Below are 12,173 nucleotides of genomic sequence, written 5' to 3' on the forward strand. Positions count from 1 at the left end.
AAAAACATAAAACCATATATTTAAATAAAATAAAATTAGAAATCCCAAACAAACAACATATGAGAGTTATACCCAGCCCCACTGTCCTAATTAATTTGCTCAGCTAGTCAAGGACCAAAAACTCAGTTCCTACTCACTTATTCCTTATTCATGAACCCAATTAGATATCATGGTGGTCAACTATCCACTAGGAGGCTCTCTCTCCGCCTGTATGCTTCAGTTCAGCAAAGAAAGTAGCACCAAGTAGGTCCTGCAGAGTTATATCTGTGCCACTACCAGATCAGTCCCGCAGAATCTGCTCTGCTGGCCAGGTCCTGCAAAGTCTGGTCTACACAAAGTTCCAAATCTCCTGGTTCTTTTGACAATGCCCCTGGCATCTCAGAGCCTTTCAACTCTTACCCCTCCATTTTTTGAATTTTGGGGCTGTTACCAGAATCCACTACCTTTAGCGCAGGGTGGCTTGCTCTGCCCCAAGAAGTATCTCTTATAATTTCTTCCTCATTATATGCACCATCTAATATAATTTCAAAACCATAACACAACCAAATTCCAAACAATACAACATACAGCACCACATAAATGCACTGTGGTGAAGTAATAACATGTAAATCAAGCTTACTAGAGCTATGTTTTCCCCTTTCACCCATAAGGGGCAGCAGAGAGTTCCATCCCTCCAAGCCTTCTAGATCTAGGACTTACATCTACATAGCATAGGGCCACATCCTTCTCACCTTGCTTCTCCTAGGATCATTGACATAAATGGGACTAGTTACATTAGACAGAAATTATGGCCAATATTCTGCTTGTTTAAGGGCTTTTTAAAGTGACCTTTCCTTTGTACTTACATGTGTGGTGTTTGGCCTCTACACTAAGCAAAAGGTGTTTTGTCTATGGTGGAGGGAAGGAACATCAAAGAAAGTGGCTGAGAGGAAGTAGGATAAAGAGAATTTAAAATGTAGCCCACAGCTTGAAGTATGGACAGATCTAACTTTATGATTGCAATGTTTAGAAAAGTGGCCCATGTGACATCCTCAGGGCCATACAGGGCCATTGTGTGGATGCCGCCCACATAACACAGAGAGATCTGCATATGTGACCCACAATTGTAAATAGGTTGAGAACCACTGATTAGAGGTCAACTGCACAGAAGAAGCATAAAACAATCAAGTTCCTCCCATATTCTAGCCTCCTGTTCCTGGATTTTTATTTGTAGGCTATTCTCCACATTTCTTCTCTATTAATAAGTAGTTCAAATTGTTCTTTTCAACGTGGATTTTAATACAAAGGAGTACAGTTCCAAGGAGTTTAGAGATTAACATAGGAGCCTAACCTGTATTACAACAATGCTTCCACTTTTTACTGCTCCCAGGAACTTCTTGGCCAACAAAAGCACAACTCACATGGGATGCTATCTTAACCCATGTGCATAAACCATAAGAAAATTAATGCAAAGTAAGAAAAAGCAGGAGAACGATGGAGAACAAGTTACATTACATAATGTATGCAAATATTCCCAGAATCAATGGTAGTCAAGACTCACTGCATCCATCATATCAATTCTAAGGCAAAAATCAATGGGATATAAAGGGAGGAAATTAAGGCATGGTTACAGTTCAGGAATGCCTATTACTCTTTTCTGTAGAGAATTTTCAGCTCCAAACAGCTACTGAGCAAAACTCAGCTTCAGATAACAAAACAATCATAAATCCTATTGGTTTATATGGATGAGAGACCTGGGCACTTACTGGGAAGAAAAAAAAAAGACAGTTAAATACTTTTGAAAATAAGGAGTTGATTTGAATTTTAGGGCCAGTAAGAGAGAATGATGTGTGGAGAAGATCTAATAGGGAACGATGGGAGGTCTATGGTGAACTAAGTATAGAGTTTGCAGTGAAATCCCAATGACTTCAGTGGGCAGATCATTTAGTCAGGATGACAGAAGACACTGCAGCTAAGCATCTCTTGGCAGGACAGCCTTGTAGTGTCCGACCTCTTGGCTGACCAAGGAGAAGATGGAGAGATAATAATAATGTGAATTACCATCATTGAGAAAATATGTCCGACAGAAAAAGGTGGGGATAAATTCAGAGAATGGCCAAGAACCTGCATGCTCTATAGAGTCAGGGAGTAACTAACTAACTAACTATATAAACTCTCATGCTTCAGGACATAGAATTACCTTCACTGATAGAGATGGAAGCTTTCCCTACAGAAGTTTTTTCCATATGGTGAGTAAGATGGGAACACAAGGGGTGTCGTTTTCCTGAAGGAAAGCTCACATTTCAAAAGCTTGAGAAATGCTGTAATACCTTAAATGCTAAGGGCAAAAAAAAAAAACAGAAAAAAAAAAAGAACTGAATAGCTGCAAAATAAATTTAGGAGAGCTGAATTGGAAACAATGAGTTTAATGAGTTTATTATTTTCTTTTGGGAAATGATACAGAGTAAAACATTTTGTCTTCACAAAGTGATATACTAGAAGAAGTTTTAACAGCTGTTTCACACAGAACAAATAATTTTTCTCCTCTTCAGACTTGAACAGTTAATGCAGAAAATTGCTGAAAAGCAATAGCTTGGCAGCAAGTCACACACTTTTGTTTGTTCTGAACTTACTTAATACGATATTACATTAGTTTTCTGTTTCTTTACATTACCATCATAATCCTGCATAACGCAGATGTAGTGACAGGCAACGTGAGACAAACACGCCCGTTATTATTTTCAGTAGATAAAACTGTTGCTTCTATTTCTAGAAATAAAAAGACTCATGCCAAACTGGTACAATTCCATTACAGCTGTAAAGACGCCTCTAGTTATACAGGAAGCACTTACATCTTGTATTTTTCTAAATATGTTCTGAGACACTTAATAGCCCCATATAAGCTCGCCTTAAAACTTATCATGCTTGTTTTATACAAGTAAAGATGAATGAAGCTAGTACATACCATTACTAGACTCCATCTTATTTTAAATTGACTTTGCTTTGCATGTAATGCTATGCAACAGATTATTTTCAATAAGAAAGACTTCTATGATTAATTATATTGTTCCCATATAAACACAATAATATGTATGCATTTTATAATCCATTTACTAATCCATCTGCTTTATTACTAATGTTAATATTCTCTTTTATAATGAAACAGATACCGAGATCATTTCCTCATATTCAGTTCAATCAATCAAACTAATATGTTGAGCCCACTTTAAATCACTCTTGGAACTCACTGTGTTGTCATTCAAAATGAATGTACTATTAAATATTTAATCCCCTGCAAATTATCTATGTTACTATAACTTGTAATATGTTAATGCTACATATGATGAGCATCAAAGGAGAAGACATGCCTCATTCAATACCGTAAAATTAATCATGACTTCTGCTCTCTAGTAAAACAAAGTGCACAGATAATATTTAAAGGAAAAGAAACACATTCAGGGTTTGTCATTTGTTCTATTTTCTTGGCACAATCAGGGAGACAAATAAACACCAGTTTAAAGGCAAAGAACGGTTAAGAGTAATAGTAGTGGTATTTTGCCTACCCTGAATATCAGTTAACAACAAAAAACAATGTGACATGTGAAGACTGTAAAACTGTTTTCAAAATGAACAAATATCCAGCTTCTCCTCCCAAGGAGGAGAATAAAAATGGTGGCTGACATGTCTTTGCTGTGGCAAAGAGAAGAATTAATTCTTTACAAAATGAAACCTCTAGTAAAGTTAATACATATTTTAAGACGTTTATATACACCTCTCCCCCAATATAACATGACCCAATATAACACACATTTGGATATAACACGGTAAAGCAGTGCTCTGGGGGCATGGGGTTGCGCACTCCTGTGGATCAAAGCAAGTTCAATATAATGCGGTCTCACCTATAACACGGTAAGATTTTTTGGCTCCTGAGGACAGTGTTATATCGAGGTAGAGGTGTAGTTACACTAATTATTTTGAAATGATGAAAAAACAGTTTTTTTAAAATTGAAATAATAGCCTGAAGAGCACTCACTCATCATAGTTTAGCAAAATCTCACAAGTGTGAAAAAAATTAAAGAACGGATTTATACAAAGTATGTGAATAAAAGTGATTAAACATGGTTGATTTGAGATGTAATACATTTAAACTTTTTTCCTTTTATGAGGGGAAAAAAGGTTTCTTACATTTTAACAGAATATCAAATAGACAATTCAATTGCTTTCCACAATCAACATGCAAACTATAAAAAGGAGTGCAACTTCATTATACATTTTTCAAGAAAAAAATAAGCAAAACGTAATCTTTTATTTATATAAAGTGAACTCAAGCAGAGAACTAATAATAAGGTCAGGGCTTGAATCCTGCTCCTGTTGAAGCCAATGCCACTGATTTCAGTGGAAGTAGGATTAGAACTCAAGATGCTGCTCTAATGTCTAACGCACAGACATCAGTTTATTACCTTCTGCCTATTCCTCCCCCCACACGTACACTTCTTCCAAGGCTATTGAGCTCTTTTCTACAGAGCTAGTGAATGCTTGGCAGCTGCTAACGGAACTCTGGATAAGAAACTATAGATATATAGTTCATCCAGAATACCTGAATCATTATGTAACTTTAAAACTAGTGGCAATATACTGTAGTTTTATTCAGCATTTCTCCCATTGTCATTATTAAAGGGTAGATATTTTTAAAGAAGGAAAACTAAATCCCTCCGCAGCAGTGGGTTTCCAAGGAGACAGAATAATTTAAATACAAGATCTCAGTTTTCATTACATCTTCTTGGTTACTGGAGCTACATTCAGTTGAAACTCTCATACTAAAAAAAATATGATTCTGAATTTGTCTGGGATCAGAATGTATAGGCTTAAGACTGTATTTTAAATGATTTGTCAAACTACAACTTCAGATACCTCTAATCATTTGTTTTTCAGAGCTCTTTAAATATATTTAACAAAGTATTAAATGACATAAAAATCAAAATAAAGTTTAAAAAATACATGGGAAAATTTATTTATTTTAAAATATGTAGATGCTAAAGGTAGATTCAATTTATTATTTCATTTTTTTATCAACACTGGTTGGTAAATAGTTTATGTATGTAACATTTCTACTCACATTCAGGTATAAAGTGCAGATGTAGAAAACATTGTTCCGTCTTTTGACAGAATGTTAATTTATTTTTGTTATCAATCTTATTCTTTCAGGAGGGTTTAAAAAAATTCTAATAAACATCAACCCTTGCATTAGCTTCCATTCTCTGAAGGGAAATCCTGGAGGCAAGGGCACTAGCTTGGATGCTTTCAGCTGGGAAGGGAGGCACAGAATTGGAAAGAGAGCAAAGCCCTCCGCCCCCACACTATCTGATGCTCACTAGGAGGGTTTATTGTCCATCCCCACTTTTTTTTCCTGTAATGACACCAGCATTTTAAGAATCTGGGGCATAGTCCCATTGAACTCAATAGGAGATGGATCAGACCCTTATTTTTTATTTTTATTGCAATTAAACAGTTTGTTCACCCCTCTATTGCTTTAATAGAGAAGAGAAGGCTGGGGATGGTTTTATAAAAAAAAAATTATAATAAATTTTCCCAGGCATTTCTACACTTGAGACAAAAATCACCTTCCGTATTTCCATAGTTCAACTTCACTGCTGCATAAATGGACTGTGGCACTTAGGTACTTAATCTCTATTCTGTATTTACAGCGACCATAGTCTTTTTCTGTTTGATGGAACAATATTGTATTGTTGTACAGAGATTAATTGTTTCTAATTAGATCTATCTGATTAAGAAACTTGCAATATTACTTCAAATCAACCTAATTTAGAACATTGTTCAAAATGTACAGACATACAGTAATATGTAAGAGAAATTAATGTTTCAGAAATAAAAATATACAACACATACTATTAAAAAAGATCTTGCTTAAATAACCTCTTCCAGAAGAGCTGTCTACATATATCCATAACTGTCCATTCATTTACATATTAAAGTATTTTCTAATAATGTATTAACTTTTGGAAATTCCAGGAATAACATCAAATGAAAAAGTGGTAGTCCTTCAAATAGGTCTGTTTCACTTAGAAAAATACAGTTACTTTAGTAGCACCACTTATCCCTTCTACTTCCCTATAATTACTATACCCAATATCTTGAATAATCCAATAATATGCTTATCTAGCTGCAAACATTTACTTAATTATCTAAGGCAATTGGTAAATTAAATTCCATCACTCAGTTGCTCTAAAAAATATAAAATCTTCTAAAATAATGAACCTTTAAAATAATAATCAGTCATCACATTGAGCCATATCTTGCCAATAATTTTTAGTCAGAAGTCATTGATTTTAAGCTTAAGTCTCCTTATGCTTAAAAACTGATAGTAAATATGACATATATTGCCTATGTATAAAATATTATGCTGGACTACGTCAGCAGAAATAGAAAGAGTTAATGGGTGAAATCCTGGTCTCACTGAAGTCAGTAGCAAAGCTTCCATTGACTTCAGTGGGGCCAGTATTTCACCCCATAGATTAAACAAATAGAACTATCTAGGTAGGTGTATGATCCCCATTATAACAATCTTGGAGTTCATTCAATAACAAACCAGTGAATGAAAAAGGAATAAATAATAAAACAAACTGGAGAGCTGTAGTAAGCTGCTGCAAACAGCTATGCAGTGTTCCCAACCCCCACCTCCAGAGCACATCTCCAAATTTCCACACTCACAACACTATCCCTTATGAGGGAGCACTCCAAATCACAATATTTCATAAATGTATCTCTACACCCATCACTAAAATCTAGGCAGAACTACTGAAGCAGAGGCTGTTTGCTATAGCCCATCCTAATGTTTGTGGATTAGGAATCTCCTCATAAAGTACACACACAGTTTGTATGAGATTTACTATATGATTTAAGAATTTTTTTTCAGTCTGATATATTTTCTTATACAAAACTATTATATTATTCTTCAAAGATGGTCCAAAAGACTACAGCAACATTATTGCGAGCTGTGATGTTTTGAACTATTACTGTAGAACTGTGGGTGTTTTTGTTTTGTACGGGTAACTGAAGGATATGCATCATACTTTGTGTTACAAAAATTAGTTTATTACAGAAATGCAAATTACATTCTGTCATTCAAAATCTACAAGTCCTCCAAATGTCCACAAAAATAATTAACCTGTAAGAGTTGCTTTGGGAGTCCATTCACTATGTACAACTCAGTTAGCACACTAAATAAAAGTGGCATGTTTGGTGAAGTCCCTTTTCTTTTTTTTTAAACCTACACCTAAAGAATCCTTTTAGTTTTCTCTGCACCATCTTATTGCTCTTTACATGTATTATGTTGTCCAGCAATAAGTGCTTCTTACTGCACAAAGACCTCATTACCTCCTGCTTACTGAACAGCTTCAGCTCAGACTGACTGCTCATGCTATCACAAGAGAAAGTTGTCGGAGAGAGTCAGACGTGCAACTGATTTCACTGTCTATGGATCTCCTATCAGATGAGACCTTTTATGAGGAAGGAATACCAAATTGCAAAGCTGCTTCAAAGTCATTAATGCAGCACAAATTACAGAGGTGCTTTCACAAGGATTTTAATAGAACAGAAAATATTGGAGTCAGGCCTCCAAACAGCTATTCAGAAAAGGATTTTTTCCCCTTACCTGTAAATTTGGTTTCTGTATTTCAGCTCCGTCAGTGCAGACTGAAAGGTTTATTCCTAATGCTACCACCCATCAGGAGAGGTCAACCCAATAACTGAGAAGACAACCTAGCATCCCATACAACATGCTCTCTTCTTTACTTCCCATTCCCTACTCCCAACTCCATACTAGCAAAATTTATGGAAAAACATAACAGGAGGAGAAAAGAGGAGCGCATCCAGAAAATAGATTTAATAAGCTAACCAGTTCTGCACTATGAGATGGCAACATAAAACAGAAATGAAAAAAGTTTCCCCATTAGAAATCTCTAGTTTCACCAGTGAATAGCAATCCCCTCAGCCCTTTCTCTCCTTAGCCTGGGGTGGGGAGGGAAAGGACAGCAATATGAATACACTTACTGCTTATCCACCTTCTTAAACACGAGCTCAGTTTTCCAGATTTTCAGTGCAAAATGCTGCTGTATATTTAAGAATCTGCTTTGAATAGAGAGACAATTGTGAAACTCTGCGCAGAGAGGGAGGATCAGAAATATCCTGTCTTCCCTTATCGGTCTTGAGGCAGTTAAAACTGGTCCTAAGCCAGTTTTTGCTAAGCAAATTGCAAAAGTGCAGGGTTTGCTAACCACCAATCAAATGCTAACACAACCAAAGCCTATATATAAATATATATATTAAAAAATCTTAGTTTTTGTATAAAATAAAGGTTTTTTTGTACTAAGGTACAAAACTCTCCTTCCTTCTGCAAAATAAAGCAACCTTTCCTTATCTCTGTCTGGCTGTCATTAGCTCTCAGCTAGGCAGACCCAACATTTCAGTAACAAAAGCATACTAGGGTTTCAAGGTTTCAGTCAATGCTTGGATGCCACAGTGATAGGCTCCCTAGAAATACATGGGAGACAGACAAGAATTGCTAGACATTTCCTGAATGGATGCCTGTCCTTGCAGCCCAAGGTGCAGCTGGTGCTTTCATATTATTTATCTGCATAATAGTAGAGTCTACGAACCCCAGCCTTGGGCAAAGATCTCATTTTGTTAGGCACTGTACAAACACAAAATAAAGAGAGTCTCAGAGAGCTCACAATCTAAGTAAGAATTCATAAAATGATTGTACAAGGATCTTCTTCTAACCGGCACGCCTTAATTAGCCAATTAGATCCATTTGTGGTCTCTTTTAATAATTTTCAGTTCACAGAAATCTAGGGCCTGATTCTGATCTTTCTTATTCCTGTATAAATCAGATGTCAACTCAACTGAAGGCAAAAGTGTTAAACTGGCTTTACACTAGTGTAACTGAGAAGCGAATCAGGCCCAAGGCTTCAGTCTTAGGTCATGTCTACTCTACAAAGTTATGTTGACCTAAGTTATGTTGGCACACGGCTGCCACAGTTAGTACATCACTTGTGTGTATGCGTACTTGGCTCCTTGTGTCGGTGGTGTGCTCGCTCACCGGGCTCACTTGTAACAATGTGAAGGGCAGTGTATTATGGGTAGGTATCCCACTGTTCAACTTGCCATCATCCAGTGCAGGGTCTTCTCGGAAGTTTTCGCATTGCCTGATGTTGGCAAAACAAGTCACGTAGGAGTGACTATGAGCACGGGGTCAACTTCCCATAATGCAATGTTCTCCATACCATAATTTCATCAGCATCCCATAATTTTTGCGCATTCTTTTCAAAATCCTACAAACTCACATCCCTCCTCACTCTCCACGATCTCTGACAGAAGCCTGGAGCCTGCACAGCTCTGCACTATTGTCACGAGCACAGCAAGCACAGGGTGCATGAACCTACAGTATTTACAGAACTGCAAAAGGAGCTGCGGGGAACATGACAATTCCCAGGACATAGGGAAAAAAAAAATTAAAGCTTCTTGTTTACAAAGCAGCTGGAGACAGTGGCATGCTGGTTTTGGGCCCAAGAAACAAGCACTGACTGACTGGTGGACTCCCATCATAATGCTAGTTTGGGATGATGAGAAGTGGCTGCAGAACTTTCAGATGTGCAAGGCCACATTCCAAGATCTGCGTACTGAACTCGTTCCAGTGTTCCAGTGCAGGGACACCAAAATGAGAGCTGCACGGGCAGTTGAGAAGCAAGTAGTGATTGCAGTGTGGAAACTTGCAATGCCAGATTACTACCATTCACTCAGGAATCAGTTTGGAGTTGGGAAATGCACCGGAGGTATTGGTGTCATGAAAATGTACAGAGTCATTAATTTACACTGCTAAACATAACTGTGACTCTCAGCAATGTGCAGGACATCGTGGATGGTTTGGCAGCAATGGGGCGATAGCACACGTAACCCTATTTTGGCACCGGACCACCCTTGCCACAGACTATATCGATAGAAAAGGCTATTTTTATGCTGGTGGATCACTAGGGATGCTTTACCTACATCAACGTGGGCTGATCAGGGAAGGTGCATTACTCACATATTTAAGAACACAGGACTGGACAGAAAGCTGCAAACAAGGACTTTCTTTCCCAACTGGCAGATTACCATTGGAAATGCTGAAATGCCAATGGTGATCCTGGATGACTTGCTTCCATGGCTCATGAAACTATGCACCGGCCACCTCAACAGCACCAAAAAGTGCTTCAACTACTGGCCCAGCAGGTGCAGAATGACAGCTGAATATGTTTTTGGTCGTTTGAAGGATTGCTGGCATTGCTTACTTACAAGATTGTCTCACTGAGGACCAAATATCCCAATGGTAATAGCTGCCTGCTGCATCTTGGATAATCTGTGATGCAAAGGGGGAAAAGTTTCTGCTGGGGTGAAAGTGGAGCGGCTGTCTCCTGAATTTGAATAGTCAGATACAAGGGCTATTAGAAGAACTCAAGGCAAAGCTATATAGCTCAGAGAGGCTTTGAGAGACTATTTTAATAGTGAGCTAGAGCGGTGTGTGTTGCAGTAGTGTGCTCTACCTGGCCTTGCTCTTTTGCAGCCTTATGTAAATCTTGTAGTTATTGCCCTGTATGTAGGAATATAACATTGTCAATCCACCTATTAATATTGTTTGTGAATGATGTTATAAGATAGGTGACATAGTGCAACAGGTAATGTTTGCTGACAACTGCTCAACACCAACAAGCATATGTTGTGAACTAATAAAGATGAATTATGTTCCAAAATACAGAATTTTATTCTTCATCATGAACCAGCAATTAAAAAAAAACATTTAAAACTTAAGCAAACAGAACCATAGGAAGGGGAAAGAACAGTCATGTCCATTTCAGGTACACATGCACCAGCCTAGGGGTTTGGAGAGGGTCCCATATGAGGAAAGATTAAAGAGACTAGGACTCTTCAGCTTGGAAAAGAGAAGACTAAGGGGGGATATGATAGAGGTATATAAAATCATGAGTGATGTGGAGAAAGTGGATAAGGAAATGTTATTTACTTATTCCCATAATACAAGAACTAGGGGTCACCAAATGAAATTAATAGGCAGCAGGTTTAAAACAAATAAAAGGAATTTCTTCTTCACGCAGCGTACAGTCAACTAGTGGAACTCCTTACCTGAGGAGGTTGTGAAAGCTAGAACTATAACAGTGTTTAAAAGAGAACTGGATAAATTCATGGTGGTTAAGTCCATAAATGGCTATTAGCCAGGATGGGTAAGGAATGGTTTCCCTAGCCTCTGTTTGTCAGAGGATGGAGATGGATGGCAGGAAACAGATCAATTGATCATTGCTTGTTAGGTTCACTCCCTCTGGGGCACCTGGCATTGGCCACTGTCGGTAGATATATACTAGGCTAGATGAACCTTTGGTATGACCTGGTACGACCGTTCTTATGTTAGTGTATGTGAAGCTGTGATTGTCTTTAATATTGCCTGGTGCGGAGTGGTAAGAGTCCTGGCACTGCCCCCTGATGCCAAGTGGTATGTTTGGGGGTGGATGTTTAGGGAGTTCCCAGTATCAAGTTCTCAGTGGGCTGCAGAGGGTGGCAACCATGGAATTGTTGAACCTGCAGGTCCACCAGAGCCTGCAACATCTTCATTTGCTGCCTGAGAAGCACAAGCATGTGCTGCTGTATATCCATCACCTTTTTCTGTGCCTTTCTCCTCTCCACTCTACCCTTCTCCAGGCTGTCTCCTATGGGTGATCCTCCAGGACCTGTGCTTGTTCTCTGATGCAGCATTGGCTTGCAGGGTCTACTGGAACATGTCATCAAGTTCTCTTCTTTCTCCTCCTTATCTGGCTCAAGCATTCCACAAGTGTGGATGGGGAGACCCTGAAGCCCACAATGGCAGAAGCTGCAGATACAACACACAGAAGTACCATAGTCAGCACAATGGAAATAGAAACTCAGGATGCAGAACTCACTCCCCGTGCTCCCCAAAAGTTGTAAGCACTATATTCTCACTTCCAGACTGAGGGATTGAGCACAGCACCAGCCTTAGTGAGTATGGCTCTCCAGGCATTGGGGAAATGAGGAAGGAATAGCTCGGTTTCATGATTCTATTTGTTTAGGGCAATGGAACTGCATATTGGCATCCTTTTCCACTGGCAGTGGTG

General features: G+C 38.3%; 2 protein-coding genes across 4 annotated transcripts in view; one reads left to right on the forward strand and one right to left on the reverse strand.

The window, feature by feature from the left end:
- Positions 1–12,173, forward strand: part of LOC115659409 (sodium channel protein type 3 subunit alpha) — a 964,414-nt gene that overhangs the window by 627,676 nt on the left and 324,565 nt on the right. The window lies entirely within an intron of this gene.
- Positions 1–12,173, reverse strand: part of CSRNP3 (cysteine and serine rich nuclear protein 3) — a 155,305-nt gene that overhangs the window by 103,662 nt on the left and 39,470 nt on the right. The window contains exon 1 of one of the 2 annotated variants that reach the window (XM_030579487.1): positions 8,050–8,121. The exons of the other annotated variant lie outside the window; for it this stretch is intronic. The gene's annotated coding sequence lies outside the window, so the exon portion shown is untranslated. Of the gene's footprint in view, positions 1–8,049; positions 8,122–12,173 lie in introns of those variants that run through there. 2 annotated transcript variants of the gene reach the window in all.

The sequence above is a fragment of the Gopherus evgoodei genome, chromosome 11, assembly GCF_007399415.2.
Source record: "Gopherus evgoodei ecotype Sinaloan lineage chromosome 11, rGopEvg1_v1.p, whole genome shotgun sequence".
NCBI lineage: Eukaryota > Metazoa > Chordata > Testudines > Testudinidae > Gopherus > Gopherus evgoodei.